Source organism: Salmo trutta, chromosome 40, assembly GCF_901001165.1.
Source record: "Salmo trutta chromosome 40, fSalTru1.1, whole genome shotgun sequence".
In the NCBI taxonomy this organism is placed as follows: domain Eukaryota; kingdom Metazoa; phylum Chordata; class Actinopteri; order Salmoniformes; family Salmonidae; genus Salmo; species Salmo trutta.
Window position 1 is genome coordinate 9,561,389 of NC_042996.1, and position 19,736 is coordinate 9,581,124.

Consider the following 19,736-nt stretch of genomic DNA (forward strand, 5'->3'; position numbering starts at 1 on the left):
CACATAGGATTTGTTCGAATGTTTGCATTTGTTGTGAATGTAGCCTAATGCTAGGTGAATTGCAAGATATTTCACAGCAATTTAGTTTCCCTACACTATTCAGTGCTTGTTTTCTCACGTAAACTGAAATTGAGCGAACAGTGTAGAATTTTAGCAACCAGGAAATGACAGAACTATTTCCACTAGATAACACAGCCCCAAAGTCAGAACAGTTTTCCCATTTTGACAACAGATGCAGCTTTGGCAGGAGAAATCCGTAGGCGAATATCACAGCCAATCACAACACTGTGAAACACAATCATTCCACTATTATTGCAGATATATTATGAACACTTTGTGAAATTACAATGCAAAGGGAAAAATAAATCCTATGTGTAGCACATTTTTAAGTACTAAATGACAACTTATCATGTTCTATCGTGAAGTGTCCATTCAGTAATTGGAGAAGATGTCTTGACATGATGGAGATGAGCTTCCTTCTGAATGAACAATAAGGCATTCATGGGACCACTCAACTGGTTTTCACTACAATACAGTGGTGAGTGTTTAGATGTTTCTACTTGCAGAAGAAAACCACCCGTGGTTGGTTGTTTGTTACCTGTGTCCAATATCCATACAATTCAGTTCACAACCAATGTGTTTGGTTATTTAAACAGTGGCCTGTGTTGAAGTCTCTCTTTTGTTGCTGACCATCATCAAAAAAAACCTAAGGATGGCACCAGGAAACGGGCCGTCTCAGGTGAACTAAAATAACTGAAAACAACGATTTCCATAGCTGAGAAAAGGTGCATCTGTCTGTCTGGAACACGCCCTCCGGTTTCTCTCATCCCATATCATCAGTAACCACGTTCCTCCTCTGTATTCAGTGGGGAGACATGAGAGTGGCCGGCTGGCGCGGTCTAGGACAGTGAAATTATTCCACAACGAGACGTTTCGAAGGAGCGGGCAGCAAGATCTGCATTCTCCAGTTGAAAGGCGCATGTTTCGGTTCTGGGTCGCAAACCTACAGCCAACACATATATACAAGGATATCCTATCCAAGGTAAGATTGCTTTTACTCGTTTTTACTTTCTTCAAATCCCCTTTTGGTGTAAATGGATAAGTAGGTGCTGGAGTGAAGGACTGAAGCATCTCATTCCCCAGTCAGATTTGTCTGGGATGGGAATGTAGAAAGCGTGCCCATTTGACGCCTTCTGTTTGTTTAAAAACATGCACACTAGCTTGCTATGATGACCATTTCATTTAGCCTAGCCATACTGTGATCGCTTTCATTAATGTCTTAACATGACTGAGTGAGTGAGTGCGCGCGAGCTACAGTGCCCGATTCTACCAGCGGCCAGTCAGTCCAGTCCAGTCTCTACAGCATGTACAGTACCTTGCATAGCTTTCTGTAATGTGAGCGAGGTCTCTTGTAAATCCTCAGAATATTTCTGCGTGCGTAAATATCGTTCCTTGTAGGCACACATAAACTAGCTTACAATAGCCCAAAATAACTGAATACATCAGCTAGATAAATGCTTCCGAATAAAAGGAGGCGGTATAAAAGCCGGTAAAATGACTCAGGTAGAACTGTCGTATTGGTTTATTGTCATAGAGTCGTCAGAGGTCTACGAGTGCTCTCTCTGCGCGCTGGAAGTGAAGCGCGCGTTCTCTATCTTGCGCAACAAGGTTCATAAATGATTGGGGGAGAGAGAGATGTGTTCTGACAGTATTGTTATCTATGTTGTGTAACTGCCTTAGAATATATTCCGAATTAAAATACCTAAAATGATCAGGAAATCATGTTGTAGATAATATTGGATATTGAATTATGACAATGTGTGTGTCCTTTGCTATCATTGGCCATTAGAATTAGCTAGTATCCACTACTGTATTATGTGGGACTTCCAGTCGTCAGATTTGAATTTGAGTTCATATAGTCCTTTACAACATATCTGAGGTGACTGATGCCAGACCTTAAGCCTATATTTACACCTTGATGGGCTCCTAACCTTTGAATGTGTGGGAATCCCTGTTGACCTTGTACAACACTGCAGAGGCGAGGAGAAGGAGAGTGAGGGACAAATTGACCTCTGCAGGCACCAAATATGCCAGTGCGCTTTGAGCCAGATGTTGGGGTCCGGAGGTATGTGGTGTGAGAATAGCTTGTCACCTTATGTCACTTGTCATCCGTTTAAATAAGACAGAAAACGTAGGAAAGGTAATGTCTTGCAGTGGTTTCTGAACCTACATGTCACTGATAGGTTGAGATATTGTCAGAGACTGGCGCTGGCCTATATTTACTTTTTGTTCTGTTAGGAGACCTCAGTGATAATCTGCTCTTGTTCACAGCCAAGTAGTTATGTGTGTGTGTGTGTATGAGTATGTGCATGGTGTAGCAACCTGACAGAGTACACATTGACACTTCATTCCCCTCATAAAAGTTCATGTAAAAGCGGCGCTACGTTCTTGTACACTCCTTCCAGTAAGGTACGTAGTAATGCAATTTCCTGAGAACATTACTCTAGAGATGACCGTTGACTCTCTTGACTGAGCATTAAGGAAGTCTAAATTACACCCTCAATTTCCAGGGCATACCCTCTCCATTCCTTTGTGCTCACTGCACTCTCTCTCTTTCTCTCTTCTTTACTGTCTCTGAGCCATGCTTCTCCTCCGTTTCACTCTCTCCTCTCCTCTCTCTCTCCTGCCTCTCCCTCTTTTATTTCTTAGTGTGGATAGGCAGAATCAGACAGCTTAGTCTGTCTTACTCACTTTCTCCCTCTCTCTCTCTCTCTCTCTCTCTCTTTCTCTCTTTCTCACTCCCCCCTCCTCTAAACAACCACTATGCTTTCTCTCTCGGTGCCAAAGTGTGTTTTATTCTCCTGGCGCTCTTTGCCACCATGCTCTTGCCCATTGCCCGCAGAGAACAGGGTGGCATGCACATCACAGATGCATCATGGGGGAACTCAGTGGCTGTGGGCATCATCATCCGTCCCTGGTTGAGTCTTTCCTCACCACTTAGAGAAGTCCCGTCCTCCTTTCAACTCGTGTTCATTTCCGGAAGTAGAAGTTTGGGGTGGATGAGTTCTGCAACAGCTTCAAAAGCACTTCTAGAAGCATCTATTTGTAGAGCAGGTTTGAATCTGTCAGGACCAGTAGGTTGAGTCAGGAGACCTGCAGGGGTTTTTGTCAAAGAGGCTTTGTGTTATGCAAACACATCAGGATGCTTGTGGGTGGATGGATGTTTTGTGTCATGAAGCTCATGTGATGTGGCGCGCTGTAACTGTAGGTTGTGCTGCAGGTGCTCTGGACCTAAGGGGGAAAAGAAAAATACACCTGTTGAGAATCAGAGATATTCCACTGCATGAACTCCTCAACTATGTAACCGTAAATAACCTCCTCAAACGGATGCTGAAAGGAGCAGTCAGAAGTTGCTATATCCATTTTTGGAGTTATAAATGAAATGATATGTATCCATTGAGCTTAGTTCAACTGTCGTATCCCATCAGAATTCAAAATATGAGCTTTTTTTACTCCAATGTTTCTGAACAAAGTAAATGTGAACAAACGCTGTTTATCTTAAAAAAAACATGGTTAAAACATGGTCAGTCCTTACATCCATAGCTCTGTCTTTGAATTTGAGAGTGGTCACATTGCTCCAGCCCTATCCCCCTGCTTTTTACCCACACAGTGGTGTGGGAGACGCTTTGTTATTATTTTAACTGCTGATTGCTACTTTTAAGGACCCCACTAAAAAAGTGCTGAAGAAAAGGTAGACCTCAAACTTTAACAGTCTCACATGTCGAATGCAAGGACCTGCATGCTGTTGGGATTGTCTATGAAGTGAATGAATAATGTAGGAAAATAATGTGTTTCCTGTGATGGGTTGAAGAGGTCAGGCACAGGAGCCATGTTAATGGGACTTGACCCCTAGTCAATACAAACACATTAGACTGAAGCAATGGGAAAGGAAACTTTGCTTTGGGGGAAGGTGGTTATAATTTCAGACTGCTTGCTTTGTAGGATGTTTATTCCTGCTTTAGTTCACTCATTAGAGGCATATCTGTGATACCATTTGCTTCTGTTCTAATACTGTCCCATAATTAGTGTGACCATGTAATCTATTTAACTGGCTGATTTGGTTCTGTGTTTTTGGTTTTGTGTGATTTGTGTGCTCAGTGCCAGTGGAGATGCTAATCCTGTCAATGAGGGAGTTGGCACAGCAAGATGTGAGTAACACTAAACACACACTCTGTTAAATATGGCCCTATTCCCACTACGAGAGCTGAAGGAGAGTCTGAGGAGCGGAGTGGCCAAAGAGATTTCTACTTTTCAGTTCACACTACATCCTTGCCTTACCTTTCGTTGTCTGGCAATCCTACATTCTTGGTCCGCAGCTCAAATTAACCATAAATAAGTAGCCACTAATTATGCAAAAACCATTTAATAATCCAAACAACTTTTCTACTAAAACATATTTCAATATTGAATAATGCAACCAAACCATATTACACTCTTGAGTAATGCAACAATCCACAAGCATGTGCAGACAATTAAATAGTGATGGGGAAAAAATCGATACAGTTACATATCGGAATATAATATTTTTTACGATATATCGTATTGTATAGTTGTACCTGCATCAAAAGTCCAGTATTTTTCCTTCATAGCTTTCTCTACATCTTCTTTTTAAATAGGGAGTCAATGTCATGCTTGCTCCCGCTCCCCCTCCCTGGCACTCGAGGGCGCCAGGCTGTCCATCATTAGGTACACCTGTCACCATCATTACAGGGCAATATTGGACTCACCTGGACTCCTTCACTTTGTTGATTGCCACTTATATATCTGTCTGTTCCTCAGTTTGTTCCCCGTGTCAGCATTAATGTCATTTTGTTTCCCCTGTCCAGACGCTGTCCGTGTTCTGTTTCATGTTCGTTGTTTATTAAATGTTCACTCCCTGTAATTGCTTCTCGTCTCCCAGCGTCTGTCCTTACAGAATGCTGACAATTTGAAGCATCAGGGAGTTTTTTGTTTTGTTGGGGACGTCGGGTGCCACTGCCGAAGGAACCGAGGGTGCCTCAGCTGAATCGTTGGGCTTCCACGCCTTAGCCTGCTTGAGAGGTTTCCTTGCCTCGGTTGGCTCGGCAGGCTCCCACCCCACGTCATGCCTCAGCCGGCTCGTCAGGCTTCCTCGGCTCGTCGGGCTTCCACGCCTCAGCCGGCTCATCCGACTCCCATGTTCCCCATGTCAGCATTAATGTCGTTTTGTTTCCCCTGTCCAGACACTGTCCGTGTTCTGTTTCATGACCTTTGTTTATAACATTTTCACTCCCTGTACTTGCTTCTCGTCTCCCAGCGTCTGTCCTTACAGCCAATTAGTTTTCTCATGGCTCTCTTGTCCCTCAGCAGCAGACACATGGTGAGCAATATGTTTGAAACACGTAGTCACAATAAAATCACAGTATTGAATCGCAATACATATAGAATCATGAGAATTGATAATATTGTCTCGTGAGGTCCCTGGCAGTTCCCAGCTCTATAATTAAAGGGTTCATTTTCTCGTACACATTAAATTGGCTGACAATACACAGCTAACTCCTGCTAGCTAGCTAACTAACAACATGCTTATGATCAAGTAGCATTAGCATATCATTAATGAATGTTTACCCTCCCATACGAATATAAAAGTACAGTAACGTTATACAGTGTCTTTAAATTTGCACACCACCCCAACAGATCTACAGATGACGCAGTGAGAATTCTGCTCATAGACTACAGCTCAGCGTTCAACACCATAGTCCCCTCCAAGCTCATCACCATGCTAGGGACCCTTGGACTGAACCCCTCCCTCTGCAACTGGATCCTAAACGTCCTGACAGACCGGCCCCAGGAGACGAGGGTAGGCAACAACACCTCCGCCACGCTGACACTCAACAGAGGGGCTCCTCAGGGGTGTGTGCTTAGTTCCCTCCTGTGCTCCCTGTTCACCCACGACTACGTGGCCATGCACGACTCCAACACCATCATCAAGTTGGCTGACGACACAACAGTGGTAGGCCTGATCACAAACGCCGATGAGTCAGCCTATAGGGAGGAGGCCAGTGACTTAGCAGTGTGGTGCCAGAACGATAACCTCTCCCTCAACGTCAGTAAGACGAAGGAGCTGATCTTGGACTATAGGAGAAAGAGGGGAGAGCACACCCCCATCCACATTGACGTGGCTGTTGTGGAACGGGTCGAGAGCTTCATGTTCGTTGGCGTCCACATCTCTAAGGACATGGTCCACACACACACGCACAGTCATGAAGAGGGCATGGCAGGGCCTCTTCTCCCTCGGGAAGCTGAAAAGATTTGGCATAGGCCCTTGGATCCTCAAAAAGTTATCCAGCTGCACCATCGAGAGCATCTTGACTGGCTGCATCACTGCTTGGTATGGCAAATGCACTGCTCTTGACCACAAAGCACTACAGAGGGTGGTGCGGACAGCCCAGTACCTCACTAGGGCCAAGCTCCTTGCCATCCAGGACCTCTATATCAGGTTGTGTCAGAGGAAGGCCTGAAAAGTTTCCAAAGACTCCAGCCACCCAAGCCATAGACTGTTCACTCTGCTACTGTCTGGCAAACGGTACTGGAGCATCAGCTCAGGGACCAACAGGCTTCGAGACAGCTTCAATCCCTAAGCCATAAGACTGCTAAATGTCCAGACTGCTAAATATTCAATTAATGGTACCCAAACTATCTTGCACTGACCCTATGTACACTCACTAGACTATATATACACATCATATACACACTCACTCACTCACTCACTCACTCACTCACTCACTCACTCACTCACTCACTCACTCACACACATTCACACACATTCACATACACTACATACCCACACACACACACATAACACAAACACACCTACCAACACAACACAAACACACATACATACACATTACACACACGCACATTCATAACCTTTTACACTCATAATTTGCTGCTGCTACTCTGTTCTTTATTTTACTCTTATTATCTATCCTGATGCCTAGTCACTTTACCCTGCCTTCATGTATCTACCTCAAATACCTTATTATTATCTATCCTGATGCCTAGTCACTTTACCCTGCCTTCATGTAAATATCTACCTCAAATACCTTATTATTATCTATCCTGATGCCTAGTCACTTTACCCTGCCTTCATGTAAATATCTACCTCAAATACCTTATTATTATCTATCCTGATACCTACAATAGTAACTTTACCCTACGTCAAATTCCTCGTGCTTCTGCACATTGATCTGGTACTGGTACTCCCTGTATATAGCTCCACATTGATCTGGTACTGGTACTCCCTGTATATAGCTCCACATTGATCTGGTACTGGTACTCCCTGTATATAGCGCCACGTTGATCTGGTATTGGTACTCCCTGTATATAGCTTCACATTGATCTGGTACTGGTACTCCCTGTATATAGCGCCACATTGATCTGGTACTGGTACTCCCTGTATATAGCTCCACATTGATCTGGTACTGCTACTCCCTGTATATAGATCCATTATTGATCTGGTACTACCTGTATATAGCTCCACATTGATCTGGTACTGCTACTCCCTGTATATAGATCCATTATTGATCTGGTACTACCTGTATATAGCTCCACATTGATCTGGTACTGGTACTCCCTGTATATAGATCCATTATTGATCTGGTACTACCTGTATATAGCTCCACATTGATCTGGTACTGGTACTCCCTGTATATAGCTTCATTATTGATCTGGTACTGTTACTCCATGTATATAGATACATTATTGATCTGGTACTGGTACTCCCTGTATATAGCTACATTATTGATCTGGTACTGGTACTCCCTGTATATAGCTCCATTATTGATCTGGTACTGGTACTCCCTGTATATAGCTCCACATTGATCTGGTACTGGTACTCCCTGTATATAGATCCATTATTGATCTGGTACTACCTGTATATAGCTCCACATTGATCTGGTACTGGTACTCCCTGTATATAGATCCATTATTGATCTGGTACTGGTACTCCCTGTATATAGCTCCACATTGATCTGGTACTGGTACTCCCTGTATATAGATCCATTATTGATCTGGTACTACCTGTATATAGCTCCACATTGATCTGGTACTGGTACTCCCTGTATATAGCTCCATTATTGATCTGGTACTGGTACTACCTGTATATAGCTCCACATTGATCTGGTACTGGTACTCCCTGTATATAGATCCATTATTGATCTGGTACTGGTACTCCCTGTATATAGCTTCATTCTTGTGTATTTTATTTTACTCCTCTTGTGTTGCTATTTATATTCTTCAACTCTGTATCGTTGGGAAGGGCTCGTAAGCAAGCATTTCACAGTAAAGTCTACACCTGTTGTATTTGGCGCATGTGACAAATAAAATTACACAGCTGTGTAGCTAGGCTAGGCTACACAGCTAGGCTACACAGCTGGGTAACATTAGTTAGCAAACTAGCTAGCTAAACAATATAATTTTTTAATTCACACATAAACATGATGGCTGTAGCTGAATGCTGACATTTTGCTAAACCGTGGCTGGAGAGGCGTTCTTAGGTTTACACTAGCTACCGCATTGGAGTTATCTTAAAACAAACCATGCTTCATTGTATCAATATCATGGAAGTCATTATATGAGGTAAAAGCAAATCGCGACTAAAAACGGAGTTGCTTCTTGCCTGGACCTCGTTGGCCCAGTGCAGTCAAGCAAAAACAAAAACAACTGAGATCTAAAACTACGGCGACAATTTCAGAATGTACACTACCGGTCGTCAAAAGTTGTAGAACACCTACTCATTCAAGGGTTTTCTTTATTTTTACTGTTTTCTATATTGTCGATTAATAGTGAAGACATCAAAACTATGAAATAACACATATGGAATCATGTAGTCACCAATGTTAAACAAATCAAAATATATTTTATATTTGAGATTCTTCAAACAGCCACCCTTTGCCTTGATGACAGCTTTGCACACTCTTGGCATTCTCTCAACCAGCTTCATGAGGTAGTCACCTGGAATGCATTTCAATTAACAGGTGTGCCTTCTTAAAAGTTCATTTCTTTCATTCTTTATGCATTTGAGCCAATCAGTTGTGTTGTGACAAGGTAGGGGTGGTATACAGAAGATAGCACTATTTGGTAAAAGACCAAGTCCATATTATGACAAGAACAGCTCAAATAAGCAAAGAGAAACGACAGTCCATCATTACTTTAAGACATGAAGGTCAGTCAATATGGAACATTTCAAGAACTTTGAAAGTTTCTTCAAGTGCAGTCGCAAAAACGATCAAGCGCTATGATGAAACTGGCTCTCATGAGGACCGCCACAGGAATGGAAGACCCAGAGTTACCTCTGCTGCAGAGGATAAGTTCATTAGCGTTACCAGCCTCAGAAATTGCAGCACAAATAAATGCTTCAGAGTTCAAGTAACAGACACATCTCACCATAGACTGTTCAGTGGAGACTGTGTGAATCAGGCCTTCGTGGTTGAATTGCTGCAAAGAAACCACTACTAAGGACAACAATAAGAAGAAGAGACTTGCTTGGGCCAAGAAACACGAGCAATGGACATTAGACTGTGGAAATTTGTCCTTTGGTCTGGAGTCCAAATTGGAGATTTTTGATTCCAACCACCATGTCTTTGTGAGACGTGGTGTGGGTGAATGGATGATCTCCGCATGCTTATTTCCCACTGTAAAGCATGGAAGAGGAGGTGTTATGGTGTGGGGGTGCTTTGCTGGTGACACTGTCTGTGATTTATTTAGAATTCAAGGCACACTTAACCAGCAGGGCTACCACAGCATTCTGCAGCAATACGCCATCCCATCTGGTTTGGGCTTAGTCCCACTATCATTTGTTTTTCAACAGGACAATGACCCAACACACCTCCAGGCTGTGTAAGGGCTATTTGACCAAGAAGTAGAGTGATGGAGTGCTGCATCAAATGACCTGGCCTCCACAATCCCCGACCTCAACCAACTTGAGATGGTTTGGGATGAGTCGGACCACAGAGTGAAGGAAAAGCAGCCAACAAGTGCTCATTATATGTGGGAACTCCTTCAAGACTGTTGGAAAAGCATTCCAGGTGAAGCTGGTTGAGAGAATGCCAAGAATGTGCAAAGCTGTCATCAAGGCAAAGGGTGGCTACTTTGAAGAATCTCAAATAGAATGCCTATTATTGCCTTTACCTCCCTTATCTCACCTCATTTGCTCACATTGTATATAGACTTATTTTTCTACTGTATTATTGACTGTATGTTTGTTTTACTCCATGGGTAACTCTGTGTTGTTGTATGTGTCGAACTGCTTTGCTTTATCTTGGCCAGGTCGCAGTTGTAAATGAGAACTTGTTCTCAACTTGCCTACCTGGTTAAATAAAGGTGAAATAAATAAATAAAATAAAATCTAAAATATATTTTGATTTGTTTAACCTGTTGGGGCTAGGGGGCAGTATTAGCACGTCCGGATAAAAAAACGTACCAGATTTTAACTGGTTACTACTCTTGCCCAGAAATGAGAATATGCATATAATTAGTAGATCTGGATAGAAAACACTCTAAAGTTTCTAAAACTGTTTGAATGGTGTCTGTGAGTATAACAGAACTCATATGGCAGGCCAAAACCTGAGAAGATTCCATACAGGAAGTGCCCTGTCTGACAATTTGTTCTCCTTCTGTGGCATCTCTATCGAAAATACAGCATCTCTGCTGTAACGTGACATTTTGTAAGGCTTCCATTGGCTCTCAGAAGGCGCCAGAAAGTGGAATGACGTCTCTCCAGTCTCTGGGCAAAAAACAGCAGGAGATTTTGTGAGTGGTCAGGCTGAGAACAGTGACACTGGAGATGCGCCTCATGTGAATTCTCCATGTTTTTCTTTCTCTCTTTGAATGAATACAACGTCGCCCGGTTGGAATATTATCGCTATTTTACGAGACAAATCGCATAAAAATTGATTTTAAACAGCGTTTGACATGCTTCGAAGTACGGTAATGGAATATTTTGACATTTTTTTGTCACGAAATGCGCTCGCGCGTCACCCTTCGAATACTGACCTGAACGCACGAACAAAACGGAGGTATTTGGATATAACTATGGATTATTTCGAACCAAAACAACATTTGTTGTTGAAGTAGAAGTCCTGGGAGTGCATTCTGACGAAGAACAGCAAAGGTAATCCAATTTTTCTTATAGTAAATCTGAGTTTGGTGAGGGCCAAACTAGGTGTCACACTGGGTGTCAAATTAGCTAGCCGTGATGGCCGGGCTATCTACTCAGAATATTGCAAAATGTGCTTTCGCCAAAAAGCTATTTTAAAATCTGACACCGCGATTGCATAAAGGAGTTCTGTATCTATAATTCTTAAAATAATTGTTATGTATTTTGTGAACGTTAATCGTGAGTAATTATTAAGTAAATTCACTGGAAGTTTGCAGTGGGTATGCTAGTTCTGAACATCACATGCTAATGTAAAAAGCTGTTTTTTGATATAAATATGAACATGATTGAACAAAACATGCATGTATTGTATAACATAATGTCCTAGGAGTGTCATCTGATGAAGATCATCAAAGGTTAGTGCTGCATTTAGCTGAGGTTTTGGTTTTTGTGACATATATGCTTGCTTCGGGGGCAAAAATCTTATATCAACTTTGGAGGGGACAATTACATGAAATTTTCTCAAGAGCAATTCCTGAGGGGGACACCAAAAGTAGTGCTGTAACACATAGCCTACATTGTAATATGGTAAATGTATATTGAGGAACCAAAGAAATAAGGTGTTTGCCGTACTCCTAACTACCGGTACCCAAAACTACACAACTAATCACAACAGCAATACCATTGCCTTTAACAAATCTTAGTTCAGTCACCAGTTTAAGTTGAGAGTGGGGGTATCCATGGCATTTTCCAATTATGTTCCTATTTTACAAGTCAAAAAAATGGAGAACCTTTCATAATGTTGCCAAACAAAGACTCAACAAACTTACCTGAGACTCCCTGTCTCTGCCAGTCTGTCCCTGCATATCTGTCCCCAACTCTGCTGTCTGTGTGCCATCTGTTGCCTGCTCTGCCTAATGACATCATTGTGAAACATTTCCATTAGGATTTCATTTCTTTCTTATGAACATTTTATCAACTAGTCTTTGAGAGATTAGGCTACTAGTGTTCTTACTTTGCGTTTTGGTGTACTGAAAAATACTCTGATGTCCGTCTTTTATTTTTCTGCCATTTTTCTACCTGGCTGGCTGGCTACACACACACAGTGTGTAGGTTATTTACAGTAGGAGATGGGCTTCTATCATCTTATCTTTTATCATTCTATTTGGGCTTTGATCTAAAAGGTAGCTAGCAAACGTGAAACGGATTAAAATGACAAGAGTTGACAGCTGTATGAGTTCACCATTTACACAACATATGCTGCAACCTTTTGTAATTTTAATAGTTTGTTTCATATTGGCTGGCTTCCAACAATAGCTGAATTTGCAAAGCTAGCGAGCATCAATTCCGTTTCAGTGGTGTTTGCTATAATCTTTGCTACCCGGGTTAAATAAAGGTGAAATAAAATAAATAAATAAAAGTTCCCTTGCGACAATTTAGCTTTTGCAACGAGACCATTAAATATATTTAAGACAATGGTAGAAGAGAGTGTAGTTCTGTTCAGTTTGGACTTCAGTTTATCGCTAACCTTATCACAGGGACTTTGAAGCACTAACTTACATCATCTGAATGCTGATCTTGGAATTAATTGACGATAGCAAAGATTCCATCTTTGACGAGGCCACATAAATGGAATAGGTACTAGCTAGCTTAATAGTTCATATTTGCGCGCTAGCTCTGCATATTCAGCTAGTGTGTGTGCGCGATTGACTGGATTAACCTCACGTCAGTTACGTTCATTGAGTGCCTTTCAGACAGTGGATACGACCCCTCTGTTACCTTGCCAACTAAGGAACTGGCAGTGGATCAAACCATTGTGAGGCAAAGGGTGGGGGGGTCGCAATCTTTTGAAACTTAAAAACGCGCTATTAAGTGTCTATAATCAGCACAATTGCTTTCATTGCGTATTATTAATATTATTTAAATTACATAGTTATGTTTCAGTGATATATTGGGGGGGACAAATCATATTTTTCCCAGGATGGGGGGGTCGTGTCCCCCCCGTCCCCCCCGGGATTTCCGCCCCTGGCTTGCTTTGAAAATGGCTGTGTGATTATTTTTGGCAGGGTACTCTTCTGACATAATCTAATGTTTTGCTTTCGCTGTAAAGCCTTTTTGAAATCGGACAGTGTGGTTAGATTAACGAGAGTCTTGTCTTTAAAATGGTGTAAAATAGTAATATGTTTGAGAAATTGAAGTTATAGCATTTATGAGGTATTTGTATTTCGCGCCACGCGATTCCACTGGCTGTTGACTAGGTACCTTGCCCAGGGAGGTTAACACTTTTTTGGTTACTACATGATTCCATATGTGTTATTTCATAGTTGTGATGTGTTCATTATTATTCTACAATGTACAAAATAGTTAAAAAAAATAAGAAAAACCCTTGAATGAGCAGGTGTTCTAAAACTTTTGACCGGTAGTGTATTTCAGGTAAAAACTCAATAAAACAAGTCTTAAAAATAAGGAAAATGTCTGTTCATTTCAGCTGTGTCAAAAACATTGCTATGCTATTGCTGTTGCAATTTTTACTGTAAGAGTGTTGGCTCAACGAGACAATTGTGTTTACACTGCCCTGCTTAGAGGAGGGCAACTTTCGGGCGAGTGTCGTGCCCTACCTCAGGAGGTAGCAGTCGAGACGTGACAAGTTCAGAAGTTTACATTGCAGTATATAAGACAAGGGTATTTTTGTGAGAAGTCTAGTATGTCTGAAGACCCTCTTATAAGGAAACATTTCGTCATGAGTTCAAAAGAAGGAAGGAAGGATCATTAAATGGCATTAGAGCAAGAGAAATAGACAGAATAAAAGACAAAAGAAGAAGAAAATACCGTGAAGAAAGGAGGAGAACAAAAGAGGCAGAAGAAATAGGAAGGAAACGGAACGCTGTTCTGCCACCTGACGCACATCCCTCATGGGAGACCCAGATTCCTCTGTGTCAGCACTAAAGGCCATTGTACACAGTCCCTGTATTTATGAGCAGGGGAGGCAAGGGATCAAGGAGGGGACCTGTCAGACCCCAAGGATGAATGGCCTTTGGATGAGAAGGGGAGACGGGGGCGGGGGGCTGCCCAGGTGCCTGACAAACTGTTAACAGTTCATTTGATGGAACATTTACGCCTCAAAGCAGGGATATAAATTCAACACTGCCTGCCTCCATTTGATATCTGTGGACCTGTTGGCTGTTTCAGACCAGAGCTGTTGTGGGAACTGGGAAAAAGCAGGGTAGCGTTTGACATTTTCTGAACCGTACAAGGACACGGGTATTCTGTTTACAGAATATCATAAAAGATCATTAAGAATGGTCCAAACACACCAAGACAGTCGTGAAGAGGGCATGACAAAGCCTATTCCCCCTCAGGAAACTAAAAAGATTTGTCATGGGTCCTCAGATCCTCAAAAGATTCTACAGCTGCAACATCGAGAGCATCCTGACTGGTTGCATCACTCCCTGGTATGGCAACTGCTTGGCCTCCGACCGCAAGGCACTACAGAGGGTAGTGCGTACGGCCCAGTACATCACTGGGGCTAAGCTGCCCTCAATCCAGGACCTCTACACCAGGCGGTGTCAGAGGAAGGCCCTAAAAATTGTCAAAGACCCCAGCCACCGCAGTAATAGACTGTTCTCTCTACTACCGCATGGCAAGCGGTACCGGAGCGCCAAGTCCAGGACCAAAAGGCTTCTCAACAGTTTTTACCCCCAAGCCATAATACTCCTGAACAGGTAATCAAATTGCTACCCGGACTATTTGCATTGTGTGCCCCCCCCAACCTCTCTTTTACGCTGCTGCTACTCTCTGTCTGTTTATCATATATGCATAGTGACTTTAACTATATATTCATGTACATACTACCTCAATTAGCCCGACCAACCGGTGCCCCCGCACATTGGCTAACCGGGCTATCTGCATTGTGTCCCGCCACCCACCACCCGCCAACCCATCTTTTACGCTACTGCTACTCTCTGTTCATTATATCTGCATAGTCACTTTAACCATATCTACATGTGCATACTACCTCAATCAGCCCGACTAACCTGTGCCTGTATATAGCCTCGCTACTGTTATAGCCTTGCTACTGTACAGTTGAAGTCGGAAGTTTACATACACTTAGGTTGGAGTCATTAAAACTTGTTTTTCAACCACTCCACAAATTTCTTATTAACAAACTATAGTTTTGGCAAGTCGGTTAGGACATCTACTTTGTGCATGACACAGGTCATTTTTCCAACAATTGTTTACAGACAGATTATTGGATTGTTGGAAAAATGACCTGTATCACAATTCCAGTGAGTCAGAACTTTACATACACTAAGTTGACTGTGCCTTTAAACAGCTTGGAAAATTCCAGAAAATGATGTCATGGCTTTAGAAGCTTCTGATAGGCTAATTGACATCATTTGAGTCAATTGGAGGTGTACCTGTGGATGTATTTCAAGGCCTACCTTCAAACTCAGTGCCTCTTTGCTTGACATCACGGGAAAATCAAAAGACATCAGCCAAGACAATAGAAAAAAAATTGTAGACCTCCACAAGTCTGGTTCATCCTTGGGAGCAATTTCCAAATGCCTGAAGGTACCACGTTCATCTGTACAAACAATAGTACGCGAAAAGTGCGAATCAATCCCAGAACAACAGCAAAGGACCTTGTGAAGATGCTGGAGGAAACAGGTGCAAAAGTATCTATATCCACAGTAAAACGAGTCCTATATCGACATAACCTGAAAGGCCGCTCAGCAAGGAAGAAGCCACTGCTCCAAAACCGCCATAAAAAAAGCCAGACTACAGTTTGCATCTGTACACGGGGACAAAAATTGTACTTTTTGGATAAATGTCCTCTGGTCTGATGAAACAAAAATAGAACTGTTTTACCATAATTACCATCGTTACGTTTGGAGGAAAAAGGGGGTGGCTTGCAAGCCGAAGAACACCATCTCAACCGTGAAACATGATGGTGGCAGCATCATGTTGTGGGATTGCTTTGCTGCAGGAGGGACTGGTGCACTTCACAAAATAGATGGCATCATGAGGTAGGAAAATTATATGGACATATTGAAGCAACATCTCAAGACATCAGTCAGAAAGTTAAAGCTTGGTCGCAAATGGGTCTTCCAAATGGACAATGACCCCAAGCATACTTCCAAAGTTGTGACAAAATGGCTTAAGGACAACAAAGTCAAGGTATTGGAGTGGCCATCACAAAGCCCTGACCTCAATCCTATAGAATATTTGTGGGCGGAACTGAAAAAGCGTGGTGTGCGAGCAAGGAGGCCTACAAACCTGACTCAGTTACACCAGCTCTGTCAGGAGGAATGGGCCAAAATTCACCCAACTTGTTATGGGAAGCTTGTGGAAGGCTACCCAAAACGTTTGACCCAAGTTAAACAATTTAAAGGCAATGCTACCAAATACTAATTGAGTGTATGTAAACTTCTGACCCACTGGGAATGTGATGAAAGAAATAAAGCTGAAATAAATCATTCTCTCTACTATTATTCTGACATTTAACAATCTTAAAATAAAGTGGTGATCCTAACTGACCTAAAACAGGGAATTTTCTCTAGGATTAAATGTCAGGAATTGTGGAAAAATTGAGTTTAAATGTATTTGGCTAAGGTGTATGTAAACTTTCGACTTCAACTGTATGTAGCCTCGCTACTGTTATTTTTCACTGTCTCTTTATTGTTGTTTTATTTATTTACTTACCTATTGTTCACCTAATACATTTTTATGTATTTATTTTTACTTAGAAATGACACTGCTGGTTAGAGCCTATAGGTAAGCATTTCACTGTAAGGTCTACACCTGTTGTATTCAGCGCACGTGACAAACTTTGATTCGATTTGAGAAGAGGCACTGATTTTCAATCTCTAGACTGGCTTAAATGGGTTAAGAGAGGGAAAAAGAGACCAGGAGACCAATAATGTGTGTGCGTGTGTGTGCGTGTGCGTGTGCGTGCGCGTGCGCGCGTGCGTGCGTGCGTGCCTGAGATATGAGACTGTTTAAATGTCAACAATGATGTCATATTTATGGCTATAGGCCAGTATGCTATAGGCTAACCCTGCTCACAGCTTCTCTATACAGTAATGTAAATGTATTTAACAGAGGACTGGACGACCTAGACCTGACATTGCATGAGAACTGTCTGCTACAGTATGTGCGGTGGTCAACATAGTACTGCTGGATCTGATCCTTATCCAATATTCCAGAGTGGATACCCAGTATTGACGTAAGATAATGTTTCTCTCTCAGACTTATGCACCATTCTGAATGACCTTTGGCTGTTTTAATGTTCATTTTCTATCAGCCCAGAGGCTTTTCTGTAATACAATTACAAGCTGACACACACACACACACACAAATCCCAATTCGTTCTGGTAATAGTGTGCAGTAATCCTTTCCTTGAACCAGAGGGAAGTTTGAGAAGTCTTTAGTGTTCTGCAGTGTTTGATAAGGGAGAAAACACAGTACAAGCTCTATTCAGCCTGCTATCTCTGAAGCCTTACAGATTCCACGATAGATTGAGCCGACATATGCAGTGAATGCAGTCTCAGCTAACGTGGGAACAACCTTTAAAAGCTGCAATGCCTATAACCTGGTATCGGATTGAATCCTGGACTGTTTTGGCCGGAGGGAGGAAGGAAGCTTAACTGTAGCTTAACTGAGACATTCAGGTGAGAGTGAGACATTCTTGACACATTCAGGTGAGAGCAATACATTCTTGAGACATTCAGGTGAGAGTGAGACATTCTTGACACATTCAGGTGAGAGCAATACATTCTTGACACATTCAGGTGAGAGCAATACATTCTTGACACATTCAGGTGAGAGTGAGACATTCTTGACACATTCAGGTGAGAGCAATACATTCTTGAGACATTCAGGTGAGAGCAATACATTCTTGAGACATTCAGGTGAGAGTGAGACATTCTTGACACATTCAGGTGAGAGAAAGACATTCTTGACACATTCAGGTGAGAGTGATACATTCTTGACACATTCAGGTGAGAGTGAGACATTCTTGACACATTCAGGTGAGAGTGAGACATTCTTGACACATTCAGGTGAGAGAAAGACATTCTTGACACATTCAGGTGAGAGCAATACATTCTTGACACATTCAGGTGAGAGTGAGACATTCTTGAGACATTCAGGTGAGAGTGAGACATTCTTGAGACATTCAGGTGAGAGTGAGACATTCTTGACACATTCAGGTGAGAGTGAGACATTCTTGACACATTCAGGTGAGAGCGAGACATTCTTGACACATTCAGGTGAGAGCAATACATTCTTGACACATTCAGGTGAGAGTGAGACATTCTTGACACATTCAGGTGAGAGAGACATTCTTGAGACATTCAGGTGAAAGCAATACATTCTTGACACATTCAGGTGAGAGTGAGACATTCTTGAGACATTCAGGTGAGAGCAATACATTCTTGAGACATTCAGGTGAGAGCAATACATTCTTGAGACATTCAGGTGAGAGTGAGACATTCTTGACACATTCAGGTGAGAGAAAGACATTCTTGACACATTCAGGTGAGAGTGATACATTCTTGACACATTCAGGTGAGAGTGATACATTCTTGACACATTCAGGTGAGAGTGAGACATTCTTGACATTCAGGTGAGAGTGAGACATTCTTGACACATTCAGGTGAGAGTGAGACATTCTTGACACATTCAGGTGAGAGTGAGACATTCTTGACACATTCAGGTGAGAGAGAGACATTCTTGACACATTCAGGTGAGAGCAATACATTCTTGACACATTCAGGTGAAAGTGAGACATTCTTGACACATTCAGGTGAGAGTGAGACATTCTTGACACATTCAGGTGAGAGCAATACATTCTTGACACATTCAGGTGAGAGTGAGACATTCTTGACACATTCAGGTGAGAGTGAGACATTCTTGAGACATTCAGGTGAGAGTGAGACATTCTTGACACATTCAGGTGAGAGTGAGACATTCTTGAGACATTCAGGTGAGAGTGAGACATTCTTGACAAATTCAGGTGAGAGTGAGACATTCTTGACACATTCAGGTGAGAGTGAGACATTCTTGAGACATTCAGGTGAGAGTGAGACATTCTTGACACATTCAGGTGAGAGCAATACATTCAGGTGAGAGTGAGACATTCTTGACACATTCAGGTGAGAGTGAGACATTCTTGAGACATTCAGGTGAAAGCAATACATTCTTGACACATTCAGGTGAGAGTGAGACATTCTTGACACATTCAGGTGAGAGAAAGACATTCTTGACACATTCAGGTGAGAGTGAGACATTATTGAGACATTCAGGTGAGAGTGAGACATTCTTGACACATTCAGGTGAGAGTGAGACATTCTTGAGACATTCAGGTGAGAGTGAGACATTCTTGAGACATTCAGGTGAGAGCAATACATTCTTGACACATTCAGGTGAGAGTGAGACATTCTTGAGACATTCAGGTGAGAGTGAGACATTCTTGAGACATTCAGGTGAGAGTGAGACATTCTTGACACATTCAGGTGAGAGCGAGACATTCTTGACACATTCAGGTGAGAGCAATACA

General features: G+C 42.2%; 1 protein-coding gene across 1 annotated transcript in view; it reads left to right on the forward strand.

The window, feature by feature from the left end:
• Nucleotides 1–925: 925 nt before the first annotated feature.
• LOC115180093 (fatty acyl-CoA reductase 1) overlaps nt 926–19,736 on the forward strand; it is a 102,876-nt gene continuing 84,065 nt past the window's right edge. Inside the window, exon 1 of the mRNA XM_029742005.1 lies at nt 926–1,042. The gene's annotated coding sequence lies outside the window, so the exon portion shown is untranslated. The remainder of the gene's footprint in view (nt 1,043–19,736) is intronic.